The sequence below is a fragment of the Salvia hispanica genome, chromosome 3 (assembly GCF_029641045.1).
Source record: "Salvia hispanica isolate PSC_SH4W2 chromosome 3, Shi_PSC_v1, whole genome shotgun sequence".
Lineage (NCBI taxonomy): Eukaryota > Viridiplantae > Streptophyta > Magnoliopsida > Lamiales > Lamiaceae > Salvia > Salvia hispanica.
The window spans coordinates 25,707,638-25,727,869 of NC_142694.1; the positions used below are offsets into that span (position 1 = coordinate 25,707,638).

A 20,232-nucleotide genomic window follows, 5' to 3' on the forward strand; every position below is an offset into this window, starting at 1 on the left:
TGAGAGAGAGATTGTAGGTATGGGGAGTGTGATTGAACTGTTAAATAGAGGTAGGGTTAAGGCAAATAGATCACCAACTTTTCATTAAACTAACAATTCGAATTTTATGGTTTTATATTTGGAGAATTTGGTTGCTAATATCATGAACTTTGGCTGAATCTTGAATTTTTTTTCCAACTTAAAATTTGATCGTGTAACGATTATGAACTGTGGTGTAGTTTGGAATTTTCCGCGATTGATAATTCTTGCTAAATTAATGTGATTCCTATATGTCGGACTTTTTAAAGGTTGGATCACGGTGGGTTCTAACCCGAATCCTTTGGCCTTGTGATAATCACTCCTTATGTGGACTTTACGTGGATTAAATAGCTATATATATCTTAGAATAGTGATCCACATAGAATATGTCATATAATTTGGCTGATTAACCAGCACAAAATGGTACTCCACTCCACAAGAATTCCTGCATTAGACTTTATACAAGTACAGTACTAGTACATTTTTTCAGTTTATATACTTATAGTCAATGCTATTAGTATTAAAATGTGTATCTAAATTTTGACATGTTCCATGATTAAGGATGATTAGTTGTGTAATTGTATAATGTTGGTATTTTAATTATTTTGAAATATGACATAAATTCTTTTAGATTTATTTTGTTTAATTAATGTTAATGTGCGTCTTATAATATATTTTCTAATTTGACTTACTTCCTTTGTATGTTTCATGAGTCATGGGTGGCAATGCATAGCCATATTTAGGTTTCTCTTCATTCAAATAAATAAATATTTATATTAGAAAAGTAACTACTTCTGTGTGATCTAGACTGAGAAGCAAGAATATAAATCGTATATTGGTTAGAGAAAAATAATAGTACTCCTTCCGTCTGTAGTGTGAAATCTAACTTTGACTCAATGCTAAGATGAAATAATTGGAAAGTTATTAAAATGTGAAAACTATTCTTATATTATTAATTTTACAATAGAATGTAGGTCAATCATTTAGTGGAATGCAGAGATTATTACCAAAAAAATACAAATTGTGATATGAGACTTTTAATTACAATGATCTAAAACAAAACTTTATTTCGTATACAAACAACAGTCATTTATAATTGATACATCCATTCCAAAACTTGAAGTGGCACCAATTATTTGCTAACATGAATGGAGCTTTTTCAGATTTTGTGCAGTATATATCATGTGTATGTAAATCATGAAATTGATAAACTTGGGTTGGAACCAATCAAATGAAATGAGAATATGATTGACACATGATACCACGCCGCATTAAATATTGATTAATTATTTTCCCACTAGGATGTAGTACTAATTAGCATCCTACTTTGCCACTCCAAATTGTTAGCACGATCCAATCATATACATGCCTCTGAAAACTTTAATTAATTGTTTGTTTATTTGCAACTATATAAACAGCTAGGCTATGATTTGCATCAATAATGTAGCTTCTAGTGGAAGCCGCTCCTTATCATGATTCCAAGTTTCGACTACACTTGATTTCTCTAGGCGTGTGACAATTTGTTTTGAATTTCGAATATTAAAATAATAATTTTTTTGTGATGCTGAGCTTTTGCACAGTGATCCACATATAATACTAATAATTCGACTATATTATACGAATAAAAACATTTTTAATAATAATTTGATTGATAGTTTTGTGAAGGAAGGGGCAGTTGTGAGTGTAGGAAGGTGGGTTTTTGGTGAACCTAGTAGTAGTATTTGTTTTGTGTAAATATTCATTTTTGGTGAACCTAGTAGTAGTATTTGTTTTGTGTAAATATTCAAGTAAATTGAGGTCGACTAAAGGAGGATTTATCCTAAATCAGATTATAAATATTTTAATTATTATTGAATGAATTGTTATACAGTAGAAACTAAAAGAAGGCTTGTAGTAGCAATATAATTGCTCTCTTTAATGAAAAAGTTGTAACAGCCCGGCCCAATTTTTTTTTTTTTTGGACATAGAGATAAATGGACTTTGATCTGGTGGGCCACTTTTACGAGTTAAGTGCAAGCATCAATTTTCAGCAACATAACCTCTTCTACTTGGATAGCCTAAACACGTGAGCTTTTTTGATAGCGTTGAGCCCGAGCATCCGCAACAATGGCTCTTCTCCCTTGCCCGTAACCCATTTCGAGTGGCTCATCCCACTGCGATGACACTGGTCGTTTCTTTGGCCTCCAATACGACTCATGAGTTGTGTTTCTTTCGCGTCTTTTTTATTTTTCCAAATTTTTAGCTTTTTATACACTCCCTTCGTCTGCAAATAGGAGTCCCGGTTCACTTTTACCATAAATGGTAATAGGGTCTCACCTTCCACTAACTCATTTCACTCACATTTCATTTAAAACTAATATACACAAGTGGGATCCTATTCCACTAAATTTTTTCCACCCACTTTTTTTAACATTTCTTAAAACCCGTGCCGCCAAGAAATGGAACTCCTAATAGCGGACGTAGAAAGTAACTATCTATATCCAATTAATGCACAACGAATAATGTCAATCAGTTTTATAGATTATTTTTCCCCAAAATATATACGATTTACACAAACAACCGTACGGTATACCTTATCGAAATCACCATATCATATACCATACCGAAAATTCGATATGTGAAAAAGTCATACCTTTACCTTACCAAAATTTTACCGAACTTCGGTATACTTTATTTTTGGTATGGAGAATTTTCATACCGATACCGTACCTCATTCCGGTATATTGTACCGAAATTCGGTATACTATAACGAAATTTGGTATGCACATCATTGTTACCCCAACCCAAGGTTAAATCATCATATTGTTCCAGTTAGAGATGTCAAGTGGCCCGGGCCCGGTGAGGCCCGACAACATTTGAGCCCAGCCCGGCCCAGGCCCACGTCTGAAACGGTCCGGGCCAGGCCTGGGTTTTGGTTGACATGGATGGGCCCAGCCCAGCCCGAGCCCAGTAAGTAAATGGGTCGGGCCGGGCTGGGCCTGGGCTTAATTTAATGCATGCTTTAGTTACAAAATTACATACTGTCAATCTATAATTTTTGTTAAGTAGTTCGTGAAGGTTAAAAATTAAAAATGGAAGAAGTAACTTGTTTACCTATTAATTTATTGATTTACATAATCCCATAAATTTAGGAATCAAGAAACTAAAATACACTATTTAGAAGGAAACGGTTAAAGTCAAAGATTAATTGGAACTAAAGTCATGGAAATATTAATTGGAATTATGGAATATTGGGAGTAGAGAATGAAAATATATATTGAATATAGGGAAATGGCTAAATCATGGAAAGATTAATTGAAAAATTAATTGGAACTAAAAAAAGATGTTCCATAATTAACACATGCATAATTAACCCTCAATATTAGCATGTGATCGTGTCATATATGGATATATAGGTATAGGATATATGCAAATACCATATAATTATATATAATCCCACAAAATCAGGATTTAAGAGAGATCTACTAAAATAACGATCTGCTATATACATATTGTAACAGGGTCTTGCTAGGATGAGATTTTTGGGCATAATTGAGAAATGAGATGCAATCTCAGGCACTAATTTACAAGATTAATTTAATGTCAACAACTATCACATTATGTCAACAAGAGGGTATAATTGTCTTTTCATTAATAATATAGAGGACAAAAATAAAATACATTTGAAATCATTTTCTTAAGTCTTCAAATCTTCAATTCTGCAACGTTCAAATCTTCAAATCTTCAAATCTTCTTCAACATTCAAATCTTCAAATCTTCAACATTCAAATCTTCAAATCTTTAAATCTTCAATTCTTCAACATTCAAATCTTCAAATCTTCTTCAACATTCAAATCTTCAAATCTTCAAATCTTCAACATTCAAATCTTCAATATCAATATCGAATGTCAACAACTCGTATTAAAATGTCAACAACTAACAAATAACACTTATAATTCACATATCATTACCGAGAATATCGAATGTCAACAACTCGTATTAAAATATCAACAACTAACAAATAACACTTACAATTCACATATCAATACCGAGAATATCGAATGTCAACAACTCGTATTAAAATGTCAACAACTAACAAATAACACTTACAATTCACATATCAATACCGAGAATATCGAATGTCAACAACTCGTATTAAAATGTCAACAACTAACAAATAACACTTACTATTCACATATCAATACCGAGAATATCGAATGTCAACAACTTGTATTAAAATGTCAACAACTAACAAATAATACTTATAATTCACATATCAACTACGATGTCAACAACAAACATTATTCATGTCAACTACGATGTCAACGACAAATATTTTCATGTCAACGATGTATATTATTTATGTCAACAACAACGTTTTACATATAATTCATGTCAACAACAATGTTTTACATATAATTTACGTCAACAACATTTTTCATAAAATTTATGCCAACGACTTATATAATTCATGTCAATAACAAACGTTATTATGTCAACAAGCTATATAATTCATGTCAATAACAAACGTTATTTATGTCAACTACGATGTCAACAAGAAACTTTATTTATGTCAACTACGATGTCAACAACAAACTTTATTTATGTCAACTATTATGTCAACAATAACATTTCACAAATAATTAATGTCAACGACAAATATTTTCATGTCAACGACGTATATTATTTATGTCAACAACAACTTTTTACATAAAATTCATGTCAACATATAATTTATGTCAACAACAATTTTCATAAAATTTATGTCAACGAAATATATAATTCATGTCAATAACAAACGTTATTATGTCAACGAGCTATATAATTTATGTCAACAACAATTTTCATAAAATTTATGTCAACGAACTATATAATTCATGTCAATAACAAACGTTATTATGTCAACGAGCTATATAATTCATGTCAAAAATAAACATTTTCATGTCAACAACTTATATAATTTATGTCAACAATAATATTTTAGGCAATATCACAAACACCTTATCTACACAACTCAAAAATTCCAGCAACACAATCGAATTAAAAACTACATCCATATATTTCAAAAATTAATTGCAATTTGCTTTCGATTTTAGAGAAATCGAATCCATAGAATTAATATTAACATTCAACAATTGTCATTGCAGATTGGAACAAAAATCATCAAACTTTTAGAAGCTTAATTACCACCTCAAATTGAAGGAAAAATGAAATAAAACCAATGTTTATCACTATTGACGGGGAAGACTTTATTACTGGTTACCGGCAACGGCGTGGCGACATCTACAAAATTCGCCGATCTCATCTCCATCTGGAAGATCCTCACCGCGCGCAAAAATAGTTTCTCCGGCAGCTCGTCCTCCGTCTGCCCCTCCACTCAGAACCCCAAATCCACTGTAGCCGCCTTTACGCACCCTCACGCTAGCCGCAAAATCGCGGAGGCGACGGTGGAGCTGCCGATGTCGACATCGATTTCCAGATAATCTGCTCCTCGGTGGTAGCAGCAGTTCACAGCCTTGCCGAGCAGACACACCGAGTATCTCCCCACCGCCTTCTTCAGAATCCTCGGTTCTTTCACGATTTTATTCACGATTTTGAATCGGTTGTAGCGATATTCACCCAATCCGTTGATGAATTTGTTGAGCAGATGATTCGATCCGATCGGCTCCCCTTTTCCTTGCTGGAGAAGTAGAACACCACAGAGTGATGCTCGCGGAAGTAGAACACCACGAAGTAGATCACATCTTCGATCTGTCAATATACCAAGTCGCAGTACTCAAATGGATCAGTCGTTTCCTATAACAATCAACAATAGCAAGAATCAACAATACTAACAAAAAGACTTGAGGCAAAAGCACGAAATAAAATTAACATGCATATCCAAACTCCATCAGCAGTTGTAATTAACAGCATTATGCAGATCTATTAGTATATTGAGTATTTCGTCTAAATCGAACATATACATGCAACTAAAGAACCATTGAAATTTGAAAATGCACATATCTCTGATTCCACAATACAAACTCCATCACCAGTTGTAATTAACAACATTACGCAGATTCTATTACTCTAAATAAAACATACTTGCAACTGAAGCACCAATGAAAGTGCGCAGAACTCAGATTCCACAACACAAAATGCAAATGTATATGCAGAGCAAATTGAACCGTAAAGTTATGAACAACTAAGTCAGATCGAGATCGAATGTTTACGCACCTGAGCAGCAATGAGGCCGCTAATGTGCGCCATATCGCAGAGCAGAAGCGCGCCGCACTTATCAACAACCGATCTGAACCTCTTGTAATCCCAATCCCTAGGGTAAGCACTCCCTCCGCAGATAATCAACTTAGGCCTGAAGTCAAGCGCCTTCTCCTCCAACCTATCGTAATCAATGTAGCCGGTCTTCGAATCAACCTTGTACGGCAAGATCTCGAAGTAGATCGAGGTGGCGCTGATCTTCTTACCGCCGGAGGTGTAGTACCAGTGCGTGAGATGGCCGCCGGATGGCAGATCCGGTCGTGCGTGTTGAGAACCGTCGTGTAGGCGGCGAAGTTCGCCGGTGAGCCGCTGTAGGGCTGGACATTGACGCCCCAACTGGCCGGGTCGAGGCGGTAGGCCTGGAGGGCGCGCGAGCGGGTGAGGTTCTCGATCTGGTCGATGTACTCGTTGCCGCCATAGTAGCGGTTGCAGGCATGCCCTCGGAGTACTTGTTGGTGAGCGCACTGCCGAGAGCTTCAATCACGACGAAGGAGGTGAAATTCTCGAAGGCGATGAGCTCGATGCCGCGGCACTGGCGGCGCTTCTCCTTCTCGATGAGGTCGTGGATCTCGGGGTCCACGGCGGCGAGAGGAGTGTTTCCCCATTCTGATACGGCGTCCATGATTGGAATCGGAGGTGGTGGAATGGAGGTGGTGAGTTTGGATCAATGTCTGCCAGAACGAGCATGTCAACTAATCGATCTCAATTAGACCACCTGATCGAGGAGGGTGACGAAGACCGGGAGAGCCTCTTCTTCGAGCCCAGCACGACGAGTTTCGCGCTGGCGGAGGCAGAATCAGGCGGCGGAGGTAGAGAATCAGAGCGCGGCGGCAGCATGGCGTTGGTGGCGGCGATGAATTCGAGGGATCCGTTCCTGGATTTCAGGTCTTTGATGGCGGAGATGGTGGAGGGCGACTGGGAGATGGATTGGGGGTTTTTGGTGAAGATGAAGAACCTAATTAAAACACGAAATGACCATTATACCCTTTCATAATAAATTAATCTAAAAATATTTTTTGTGTGGCAAAATCTAGACCACTCATTTAATAAAAATGAGTGGCTGATATTGCATCTCATTTCTCAATTACCCTAAAAAATCTCAATTGATCATGGACCTATTGTAACATATACATATTATGATACACATCTACTATATATATATGTATACATACACCTAAAAAATTTAACTATTTCATCACTATAATCATGGAAGAATTAACCTCTATAATTATGCAAAGTAATTTTAGTACTCAATCTACTATACTGTGAAGAAAGAAATTAGGTAAAAATGAATCTCCTATAACTAATGGTAATCATGAAAAATTGTAATTTCAAAATGTTATATTTAAATCTCCATGGTACTAATATAGTTTTGGGGATTTAGTTTGTATAGGCTTATATATAGTTTAAAAGATACTAGTATGAAAATAACTTATAAGGCAAATACATAAGTTGGGCCGGGCCTGGGCTGGGTCTGGGCCTAGGCCGGTCCTGGGCCTGGGCCGGGCTTCAGATGGTCCTGGGCCCGGGCCGGTTCTGGGTTTAAAAAACAACCCAATTGGAGCCTGATTAAACTCCTCAGCCCAGCCCAGGCCAACACTATTGATGCATTGTTGCTTTTAATAGTTGTCAATGAAGAATTTTCTCAACGTCGTACATCAGGAGATTTAGCTACTTCGGAATTTATGGGTCGCAAACAAATCATAATACTTCAACATTAAGTTGACCTTGTTCAGCCACATGTCACAATGAACGGTATGATTGAGTTTATTGATCTTAATAAGAATACGTTTGACATTGATGAAATGTTGGTAGAGTTCGTCAACAGCATCAAGAGCATGTCAATGCCGATCTCTGAAACACATGATACCTCAACACTTCATTATCATCATTTTGGCAACACTAAAGGGAAAATTCAAAAGAAGCGTACCATTCCATAAGCCGGAGGCTTCCCATACTCGAGCGTTGTTAAATAATCGTCGTCAAGATTCTCATCGTATGCATCTTCTTATTGTTTCTTTCTTTCATATTCAGAAACCATAGAGGTCTTCTTTTTCTTATGCTGTCTCACTTTCTCTTCCCGCCACTCTTTCTGCAACCACATTTCTAATTAATTACTACTATAATAAACAATGATGGAGATAAAGCCTGAAGAATTCTCATAGCTGTTGTACCTGATCCAAATCTTCACCAGTTTTGAGAATGCATTGGTCAGCTCTCCACCACAAACGAAGAGTTGAAATCTCTCCGTCAAGCCTGCATGTCTGAAGGTCGCACGAAGAGTAAGTACTCCAAAGTACGGTAATGCTTTACCATGTGCAACCAATAACATTCGCAAACATTTATCCCAAACAACATTTAAATAGTAAAACAATATGTGGATTATGCTTAAGCATCCATGTGGTTTGGCCAATGGTGATACTTCGAGGGGTAATTGATACGCCCGGATTTTGCACTGTTTTAAGGCCATTATTTGGTCCGTTTTTGTTATCAAAATCACTCTACATGTCCATTATTTGCATATTCTATACATTTTGGTATTTTGACGTGTTTTGTGAGAAATGTGCATATTTGAGCCGAAAAGGGGAGTAAAAATGCATAGTCTGGAAATCTGGAGTCAGACGGCGACCAGCGACCGCCGCGAAATTGTACGGCGACCGCCGGCGCCCGGCGGTCAGAGCTATGTGGCGGCCCGCCTCGGAAATTTACGCTAGGAGAAGAGTCTCGCCCGGCGACCGCCGGAGGACATGTGGCGGTCCGCCACCGAAGGGTCAGAGTCTCTGGACTCCAACGCGGCGACCGCCGGCCAAGGTGCGGCGGCCCGCCGGAGGAAGGCGGCGAATCCGACCAGCCCTAGATTTGCTCCAAGATTTACCAAACTTTGAAGATCTTTTCCTTCTATGATGAGGAATAATCTTCCCCTATAAATAGGACCTCAAGCTTCATCAAAAAGAGTTTTTCATACAACAAGAACACATTCATAGAGATCAAAAGCTAGAGTACTTCAATTGTGCAAGGAGTTGGAGAAGGATTTCAAGAACATCAAGAACAACAAGGATTCAACCTACGGGTTTTATTTGCTTTAGTTTTATGTTCAAATTGTTTTCCCTTCAATCTATGTTTTTAGTTTATTCAGTCATGTGTAACTAAACTCATAGGATTCTAGGGATGTGTTAGTAGCAACTTTGGTTATACAATTCCGTTTTCTATTTAATATCCGTTTTGTTTTTACTTTGTTTCTTCCCTAAGTTAATCATGATGCTTCATAATTGAGTGACACAATTATGTATGATTCAATACAACTTGCTTCATAACTGTGACAGAGTTCTAGCGAGTTAGATCCACTTAGTAGACACTACAGTTAGCTTCCTTTAAAACGGCACTGTTAATTGAGAGTGAGGACTTTTCAAGGGTCTTAGGAGCTTTTTGGAGTTACGTGTTAGGATTGACAACCCTAATGTTAGTAATCAACGTTTGTATCGCATGAGCATAAGCTAGCTGACTCGTCCTTTCAAAGTATTAACTGTGCTAGGGTATTGTAGTTTGGAATTTGTATAACCATAAAAGTGAAAGCACATCCCTGGAATTCCCCTTATCTCTATATTTTTCTCTCCGTGATTTGCTTGCATTTAGTTGTTTACTGTTTTTAATATTTACTGTTTTCAAAATTTTCCAAAAATTCTTGTTTCTCCAGATAGTAATTGAGTTCTAGTAGAAGATAGACACTTTGTGTACATCTTCCCCGTGTTCGATACCCGGTACTAACCTTTTGCTATACTATACCTACTCTGTATACTTGCAGGTATTTATAGTGCAAATAAAAAGTGCATCAGTAATCCAGCACAAAAGCTGGTTGCAATAAGCTTGGTTCTACTACCAACTCAAATATCTGCAAAACAAAAAAGATTTTGTGCTCAGTTTAATATAGAGAACCTCTTGCAATAGTTAATAATGATTAATATTGTGACATCCCTAACCCAGAATTCTATCATTTGCATAATTATTTATTTCACTTATCATTCGTATTATATATAGACATATTAATTGAATAATTTTAAATTTAATATTACTTCGTTATCTTAATATAATTTAGATATGTATAATTAATTATCCAAGTTATTAGTTATAATATATATATATAGGTGTGTGATCAAATACTAACTAAGTTACAGTAATAACTAATAACTAATATCAACTTTGTATGTAAAAAATATCAATACAGAGGCATAAATTTATCAATTTTCTTGTACTGATAAACTTATGTCTCTGTGTTGATATTTAAATTTTACATGTTGTATTGATATAATTATATCTTTGTGTTGATATTTTTAATACACAAAATTGAAAGTTATTAGTTATTACTGTAAATTAGTTAGCACACTAATTTGTAAATTTGATGACATTTGGTAGATGTTTACCTATGCATATTTATTAATTATTGTGCAGTACAAACTAATAATTTAATAGATAATCTTAAAAAAAAAGAAATAAAACAAAATATATTAAACTATTCCTACTAAGTCGGTCTTATATTTTATAAAAGGGCAATCCCACTTAATAAGATATATATGCTCTTAGTTTTCAATAGTAAAAAGGGGCGGGGGAAATAAAATCGAGAGTTAGAGGGAGAAAGAAAAGAAAAGAAAGAGAAGGAAGAGCGTAGAGAAAATAGACGAGAAAGATGAAGAAAATAGTAGAGAAAATAGTGAGTCTTAGAGGATCAAGGCTATGAGTGAGACACCCGAACGAGTACTCAATCAAATTATCTATCTTAATCAGATGTATATAAATCACACTTTTAATTTTCCATATTTTATGTGATTGATTGCTATGTGTTAAATTGGAGAGAATATTTGAATTATATGATATAAGACTAAATGGTTATGTGTTATTTGATATTGATGTGAAATGTGGTATGGATATGTGATTGGTGTAATGGAGATATTTTATATATTGTAAATAAATTATATGATAGAAAGATGCAACTGATATGTTTTCATATGACATTAGAATTACATGAATCATTGATTAAAGAGGATCTGTGACAGTCATGCCTTGGGTCTGATATCAATGGCAATGGACCTACGGGTCAAATATATACAATGGCAATGGACCTTCGGGTCATATATATATATATATATATATATATATATATACAATGGCAATGGGACCTCCGGGTCATATTATACAATGGCAATGGACCTTCGGGTCATATATATATGTACAATGGCAATGAGACCTTCGTGTCAGATACAATGGAATCCCGGGCAGATGTCAGGCTTGATTTGTCACAGAATAATAAACTAAACAGAGTGGCATATGCATATGTATATGAAATTGTTTCTAATATTTGTTGGTTATTGTTATATATATTGGTTAAAGAATATATTGATATCTGGGATGTGGAATTAAAGGTAAGGTTTATATACACTGAGTTGTGGCTCATATAAACCACTACTCCCTCCGTCCCACTTAAAATGCAACATTTGAGAATCGGCACGGGATTTTATGCAGTGTTGTTTTGTGAGTTAATGAAGAGAGAGTAAAGTAAGAGAGATGAAAAAGTAGAGATAGAGTTGTTTCCATTTAAGGAAACGTTTCATTTTTAATGGGACAACCAAAAAAGGAAAACGATGCATTTTTAATGGGACAGAGGGAGTAATATTTTTCAAGAATAAGATATCAGTGAAATTATTCGTTGACATAGGTCGTAGGAACTCCACATGTTATCAGGGTCGGCGGCTGACGCATTTTGGCAACTTCTCCTCCTCATCATTTTTGCATGTAGATAAATGTATAGTATATAGAGTGGTGAGAGGGTCTCATTACTGTTTAGATTGTTCTGAAATATGTACTTGATAAATGTTGATTTTTGAAATTATATAATATGTGTGCTTTTGAAAATTTGAATTTATTTATAGTAATTGCATAAGTCATAAGGGTTGGGGTGTGACATTTTAGGTGGTATCAGAGTGGGGATAGACTCCCGCTGAGACATGTCATTCATGAATATCATATGATGCATTTCGGTTCGAAGTTTCATTTGCATTTCAATTATCATAAACATGTGTCATTATGGAGAGAAGGGTCAGCCGCCATGCATCATCAATTAATTGTAGAAACATCTCATATACATGTTGCATCATATGGGGATTACCCAGGCTTTTAGAACAAAGAGTACATGGACCAATGATGAGGTAAAGAGGTAGAAAATTTAAAGAGCTCGGAAAAGTAGAAGTTGTTGATTTTATGGGACTAATCTGACTGAGGCTGGGATATAGTTAAAAGTGATAGAATCGGTGTTCAATCAGAGGAGTTGTATGTCAGAAGAAGGTTTTGATTATAGGGTATCTCTTCTTTGAAGCAATACTTACTCTTGGTGGGAAACAGTCCCACAAGCTATGATACAACCTCCGGTATTCTGGTATTCAGTTCAGACGATTTTTCTAGAGAACTCAATGCTAAATATATGCAAAGAAGTGTATTGTGACAAGAAACAGAGAAGGTCTTGTCTTTAATCAAGGAACTATGGTTGTTTATTATGAGTTGGCATTATTTCAATATACACGGTTTTCTAGAGAACGTGTTGCGAGTTAATTCAGTTGAGCTGCCAGCGGATATTGATTTTCTTATTCATACACAAGTTTTGATATTATTATGGGTATAGATTGGTTTTCACTTCATCGAACCAAGGTAGCTTTTCGAGTAAAAGAAATGGTAATACATTCATCGAGACGGGATCGAGTGATATTTTACCGTAATCAATATATTGTTCCAGGTTTTCTTATATTATCTAGATCGCTTTTTGATTTATGGGAAGTGCAGATTTATCTGGATTGTCCCCTTATTAGGAGACATATTTCTCTATTGAGCACTGCATTTATTTTTATTTATATTTATCAACTGTCTTCACTAGAATTTCAAGAGTTGAAGAAACAGTTACAAGAGTTGTCAGAGATATGTATGACTTAATGTTTTACCTTGAAGAGCACCAATATTATTTTTGAAGAAGAAAGATGACACACTGCGACATTATATATACTATTGGAAGTCGAATCGAGTGACAATGAAGAATAAATATCTATTACCGAGAATAGAAGACTTATTTGATCAATTTCAAGGTATGCAACTGTTTTCGAGTACTGATTTTCGATCAAGATCTCATCAGTTGAAGATAGCCAAAGAGAATATTGCAGAGACACCATTTTGAACTCAGTACGACCATTATGAGTTTTGGTTATGCCTTTCGAATAAACTATTGCATCTACAATTATTTATGGCATTGATGAACAAATTCTCTCAACTATTCCAAGATCCGTTAGTGATTATTTCTATTGACTTACTATTATATTCATAAAGTACAGATGGGCATGTTAATCACTTGCAGTCAGTATTACAAGTTCTGCGAGATAAACAGATTATTGCAAGGTTGAGTAAATGTGAGTTTTTTGCTAGAACATGTGGTATTGTTGGGACACGTGGTGTCAGGTCGTGGAATAGAATTGGATCTACAAAAGATTGAACTGGTTTTCAACTGGAAATGTTTCTCGATTATTATTCAATTGAAGTTTCTTATTCTGTTCAAAAATCTGTTATTAGCGACATTATTTTGCTTTGAAAATTTGGCATCATTATCTGCAGGAACACTTATATGGTATTCTAGTATCTTATATATTGTCAGAGATCCGCGATTTACTATCTCAGTCTTGATAAAGTATTTTTGTGAGTTTCACCTCAGAAAGGAGTCATGCGATTCGGACAAAAAGGTAAGTTGAGTTTTCGTTATATTGGGCCGTATGATATTGTCGAAAGAGTTGGACCATTGGCATATAGGTTAACATTACCTCCAGAGTTGGCACAGATTCATAATATTTTCTATGTCAGTAGGATTCGGCTTTTATCGATCTGATCCTTCGCATGTTTTGAAAGATTCTGATATACAGATTTCTGAAAATTTGAGTTATATAGAAGAACATGTCATTATAGTGGACCGCCAGATAAAACAATTGCGAAGAAAAGATATTCCTATGGTAACAGTTATTTGACAAAATTACGGAGTCGAAGAGGCGATTTGGGAAACAGAGGAAAAGATGAGAAAGAACTATCCACATCTGTTTACGGGTTAGCAATTTCATTAAGTACGTCAAATTAGAATAATGAATTTTGCGGACAAAATTCTTAAAGAGGGGAAGAATTGTGACATCCCTAACCCAGAATTCTATCATTTGCATAATTATTTATTTCACTTATCATTCGTATTATATATAGACATATTAATTGAATAATTTTAAATTTAATATTACTTAATTATCTTAATATAATTTGGATATGTATAATTAGTTATCCAAGTTATTAGTTATAATATTATATATATATATAAGTGGTTAGTTAAAAGATTTGTACATGAAAATATGTGTATACACACGTGTATGCTGAATACACTTCTTTTGTAAATTTGATGACATTTGGTAGATGTTTACGTATGCATATTTATTAATTAGTGTGCAATACAAACTAATAATTTAATAGATAATCTTAAAAAAAGAAATAAAACAAAATATATTAAACTATTCCTACTAAGTCGGTCTTATATTTTATAAAAGGGCAATCTCACTTAATAAGATATATATGCTCTTAGTTTTCAATAGTAAAAAGGGGTGGAGGAAATAAAATCGAGAGTTAGAGGGAGAAAGAAAAGAAAAGAAAGAGAATGAAGAGCATAGAGAAAATAGTCGAGAAAGATGAAGAAAATAGTAGAGAAAATAGTGAGTCTTAGAGGATCAAGGCTATGAGTGAGACACCCGAACGAGTACTCAATCAAATTATCTATCTTAATCAGGTGTATATAAATCACGCTTTTAATTTTCCATATTTTATGTGATTGATTGTTATGTGTTAAATTGGAGAGAATATTTGAATTATATGATATGAGACTAAATGGTTATGTGTTATTTGATATTGATGTGAAATGTGGTATGGATATGTGATTGGTGTAATGGAGATATTTTATATATTGTAAATAAATTATATGATAGAAAGATGCAACTGATATGTTTTCATATGACATTAGAATTACATGAATCATTGATTAAAGAGGATCTGTGACAGTCATGCCCTGGGTCTGATTTCAATGGCAATGGACCTACGGGTCATATACAATGGCAATGGACCTACGGGTCAAATATATACAATGGCAATGGACCTTCGGGTCATATATATGTATACAATGGCAATGGGACCCCCGGGTCATATTATACATGGCAATGGACCTTCGGGTCATATATATATATGTACAATGGCAATGAGACCTTCGGGTCAGATACAATGGAATCCCGGGCAGATGTCAGACTTGATTTGTCACAGAATAATAAACTGAACAGAGTGGCATATGCATATGTATATGAAATTGTTTCTAATATTTGTTGGTTATTGTTATATATATTGGTTAAAGAATATATTAATATCTGGGATGTGGAATTAAAGGTAAGGTTTATATACACTGAGTTGTGGCTCATATAAACCACTAATATTTTTCAGGAATAAGATATCAGTGAAATTATTCGTTGACATGGGTCATAGGAACTCCACATGTTATCAGGGTCGGCGGCTGACGCATTTTGGCAACTTCTCCTCCTCATCATTTTTGCATGTAGATAACTGTATAGTATATAGAGTGGTGAGAGAGTCTCATTACTGTTAGAATGTTCTGAAATATGTACTTGATAAATATTGATTTTTGAAATTATATAATATGTGTGCTTTTGAAAATTTGAATTTATTTATAGTAAGTGCATAAGTCATAAGAGTTGGGGTATGACAAATATGATGATTAACCTCATTGAGAACATGACCAACAGATGGACATGCTTCTATTGAACTTTTGTCCTTATTATCGACACCAGTGTTGAGCGTCTGCGAGCAACTTCTTTGGCAGAGGTGTGGTCAACACCAAACTTGGCAAAATCAATGCATGTTGCTTCTTTCACAAGATTGTGCATTGTCTCCCTCCTCCAAAGCCTTTCCAAGGATATCTCAAAATCCTGTCCAAATTCAAGAATGATCTTATTACAAAGAGAAATACGTACACGATAAAAAGATACCCCCTCCTTCCCCAAAAAATAAGCATGACACTTATTTCAATGAAAGTGGTTGGTGTACATGTGATCGGAGAAAGTGGTTGTCTGGTGAATGGGTAAAAAAATCAATACACTGAAGGTAATGGGAGTGATCAATTGTTAATTAAACCTTTAATTATTAGCTACAACTAATTTAGAACCATAAGATTGGTAGAGAATTAGTGATCTATAAATCACCATGTGTAATTTCGTTTAATTATTATTTAAATTTAAAAAGATAAGAAAACTATCAAATATAAGGTTTTGGATCAAAATGTCAATATAGCGTATTAAACATATCAATACTCACTACAAAAAAAACTCGTAATTTAGTAACGGAAATTATCCGTCACTAATCAGCAAAATTTCTTCTCTGAACACGGTTATTGACAGATAAAGTACTGACGGAGCCGTGAATAACAAACTTGTCACTAAAAATTTTTAGTGACGGATTTTTCCATCACTAAAGTTACTAACCCACTCAATGAAGGAAAAAGTAGATGGTTGCCATGGTAAGTTCATATTAGTTGACAGACTTATTTGATACTACCTCCGCCCCATAATAATCGTCACATTTTGTCATTTTGGTACGTCCCACAATAAGAGTTACATTTCACTTTTACCATAAAGTAAATAGACCTCACATTCCACCAACCAATTCTACTCACATTTTATTATAAAACTAATATATATAAGTGGGACCCATAATCCACTAACTTATTCAACTCACTTTTCTTTACATTTCTTAAAATCCGTGCCCACACTAAATGCTACACTTAATGTGGGACGCAGGTAGTACTAATTAGTGACTGGGGAATTTCAGTCATTCATCCGTCACTAGTTCTTGAGCGGTTTTCCACCGTCACTAATGAACGTTTTATTTTTGTAGTGACTATTCATTGAATATGTCAACACAATTTAGCATTGACATTGTATATGTATTATATTTACATATTATGATAGCTACATCGATATTAAGTTGCTTTTGAAAAATACAAAAATTAGAAAGAAAAAAAAAATTCAAATTTTGACATCGAAACATATGCAAGTGCCTTATAAAATTATCTTTAATTTGATATAAGTTGTGTAAAAAAATAATTTAAATTGGAATAATTATAATCATTTAAAATTTTTGGATAGTTTTGAAATTTGGTTATAACTAATTTTTGGTTAATTGACATTAATATCGCTAATGGAATTTATTTATTTTTTGCATTGTATTGATACTCATGAATGGATGATTTTGTGCCTTGATTTCATGATCCAATGTCTACTATTTAGTTGTAGTTAGCAATTTAGAGGCGAGTTAGCAATATATAACACACCACCTAAGATAATATATTGTGGGGTAATGACTAATTTTTTGCATGTATCAAATTGGAAAAATGGACTATTTTCCTTATGGGCGGAGTGAGTATAACCAACATCGCATGCTTATTTACCTGATAGTTAACAATAAATGTCATTAACTGCAAGAGCAAAACGTGTCACAATATCCTTCGCCATATTCATCATGCTTTCATAGTTTTAATATACTTCATACATCTAATCATAATCCAAAAACTAAAAATATTTATACATCCCCTCAATGGAGGGGGAATCTCAATCATGAAATTGAATTTTATCACAGCTAAATCATATGGTCCATGAACTCTTGTCCATATAATTGTTTTCTCCACAAAATATTAAAGCAATTTTTATACCTCAATGATGGTGACTTCAGGATTACGACGAGTTGAAAGGGCTTCATTTTGAAAAATCCTTCCTATTTCATACTCCCTCCGTCCCATGAAAATATATGCAACATACAATTCCGCTGCATTATTTCTTCTTCCAGCAACAGATACACGATCCCTTTCACTGGCCGCCTCCTTGCCATTTCCCAAATCCCTGTAAATCTCTTGGAGCTGATTTGCAGCATGAGTGCGTTGCAAAGTATAAGCATATGCATCTAAGTTGCTCCTTAGCTCTTCCACCACAGTGTAGTCATGCAAAGCAACACATTCACGAAAAGATCTTCACATTCAGCAGTAAAATTCAGTTCACATTCAAATGTCTAGGGCTGGCAAAACATACCGAAATACCGCACTTACCATACCGAAAATACCGAATTTTCGGTATACCGCACTTTTCAGTACGGTATGATACCTTACCGGTAGATTAAGGTACGGTAAATGTATGGATTTTGCATATACCGCAGTATACCGCATCATACCGCAATTACGTTATGTACTGCAAATTACGGTATATACCGTAATTTTGCGGTATATACCTTTAATAAATATATTTTTTTAATATATATATTATTTATAAAATTATAATATTTATATTTTTAAAACTAAAGAAAGATTAGAGGCATAATTCGTAAAGCAGTAGCAGCCATCATTAATTCATTATTCTGCCCTAATTTTAAATCTCAATTCTTCAATATTTTATATATCAAACATGTATGATTTGCGGTATACCGCGGTATACCGCAACACGGTACGGCATATACCGAAATGTCGGTAAGGTAAAGGTTTTCAAATTTTGACATACCGAATTTGCGGTATACCGAAAAATTCGGTAAGGTATAGGTATGGCATTTAGTCATACCGCAATTTGCAGTACGGTATGCGGTATGGTATTCTCGGTGCGGTATACCGTACCGTGCCAACCCTACAAATGCCACTTCATGGGAAAGCTCCACTTCTCTATGTTCTTTTCGTAGTACGAAAGAATCAAAATTTGTCATAGCCAACGAAGAAAGAGGCATGATCCAAAATCAAAGCAATGTTCAGTTAACCTAATCATAGTCACTAGTAGGCTTGTCAAAATTGGTTAGTTAACCTAACCAATATCCGATATTCAAATAAAAAAAAGTCGGGTAATTGGATATCCGATACCCAATTTTTCGGGTTTCGGATCGAGATAGGTTAGTGAGATTTTTGGATTGTCGGGTATCGGGTTACCCGATATCCGATCAGGTATACCCGAAATTACCTGATTTTTTTTAAATTTTTTTAATTTAATAAATTATGTATATGTTAATACTTTGCCTATTATAAAACCAAGTCCACTGCTACTAATACTTGGAGACTTTATTGTGTATGTATGTGTTAATACTTGGCAACATAATAAAAATCTCAAATCTGGGATACATTTCGAAGTTCGATGGACTTCTTATAATTATTAGTGTTAATATTTATCTATAGAACTTATTAATTTTATTTAATGTGAGCGGATACATGATATGTTTTGGCAATGTTTAATTTCAAATCCACATTAAAGATAATTATCTTTATGGATTAATATTGTTCAATTACTTTGTTTGAAGATGAAATGCTCAATTTGTGTTTAGTGTCGTTTTTAATACATGTTGTTTAGTGACATTTTTTTTATACATGTTTAGTGTCATTTTTATCTCTTAAATTCGAACTACTTCAAGTTTGTATTTCTAAAAGTTTATAGTAAAATTGGGACTGAATATCCAACTTTTCGGGACTGGATACTCGAATCGAGTATTTGGATACTCGAAATCAGTCAAATCAAGTATCAGGTATCAGTTTTTGAAAAATTTGGGATTGGATACCCAAAATTTTTGAATCGGGTATCCAATGTAACGGGCCTATAAACAACCAAAAGGCCGGCCTAAAACATGCAATGTATGAAGCGCTAAACAACAAATCTAAAGTTAAAATTAATTCAATTGCTGTAAGTGCCTATGTCACCATTTCGATCTAACTAAGTCACGCCCATATATTATTTGGTCATCATTTTACTTTAAAATAGTGGGAAAAGGATTTTGTAGTTGACCAGGCTCACTGACTTAGCACACATCAATATGCTTTTTTCTACTACTATTATCGAATTGTTTTTGCTA

At 34.6% G+C, this 20,232-nt stretch overlaps 1 long non-coding RNA gene and 2 pseudogenes across 1 annotated transcript; 1 reads left to right on the plus strand and 2 right to left on the minus strand.

Moving 5' to 3' along the window:
• Positions 1 to 5,161: 5,161 nt before the first annotated feature.
• On the minus strand, positions 5,162 to 6,907 carry LOC125209687 (serine hydroxymethyltransferase 4 pseudogene; annotated as a pseudogene).
• Positions 6,908 to 6,957: 50 nt separating this feature from the next.
• Positions 6,958 to 18,580, minus strand: LOC148930442 (lysine--tRNA ligase, chloroplastic/mitochondrial-like; annotated as a pseudogene).
• Positions 14,894 to 16,023, plus strand: LOC148930443 (uncharacterized). The gene is made up of 2 exons (XR_016136360.1): positions 14,894 to 15,094; positions 15,793 to 16,023. It is a non-coding gene; the product is annotated as an uncharacterized LOC148930443 (long non-coding RNA).
• Positions 18,581 to 20,232: the final 1,652 nt, after the last annotated feature.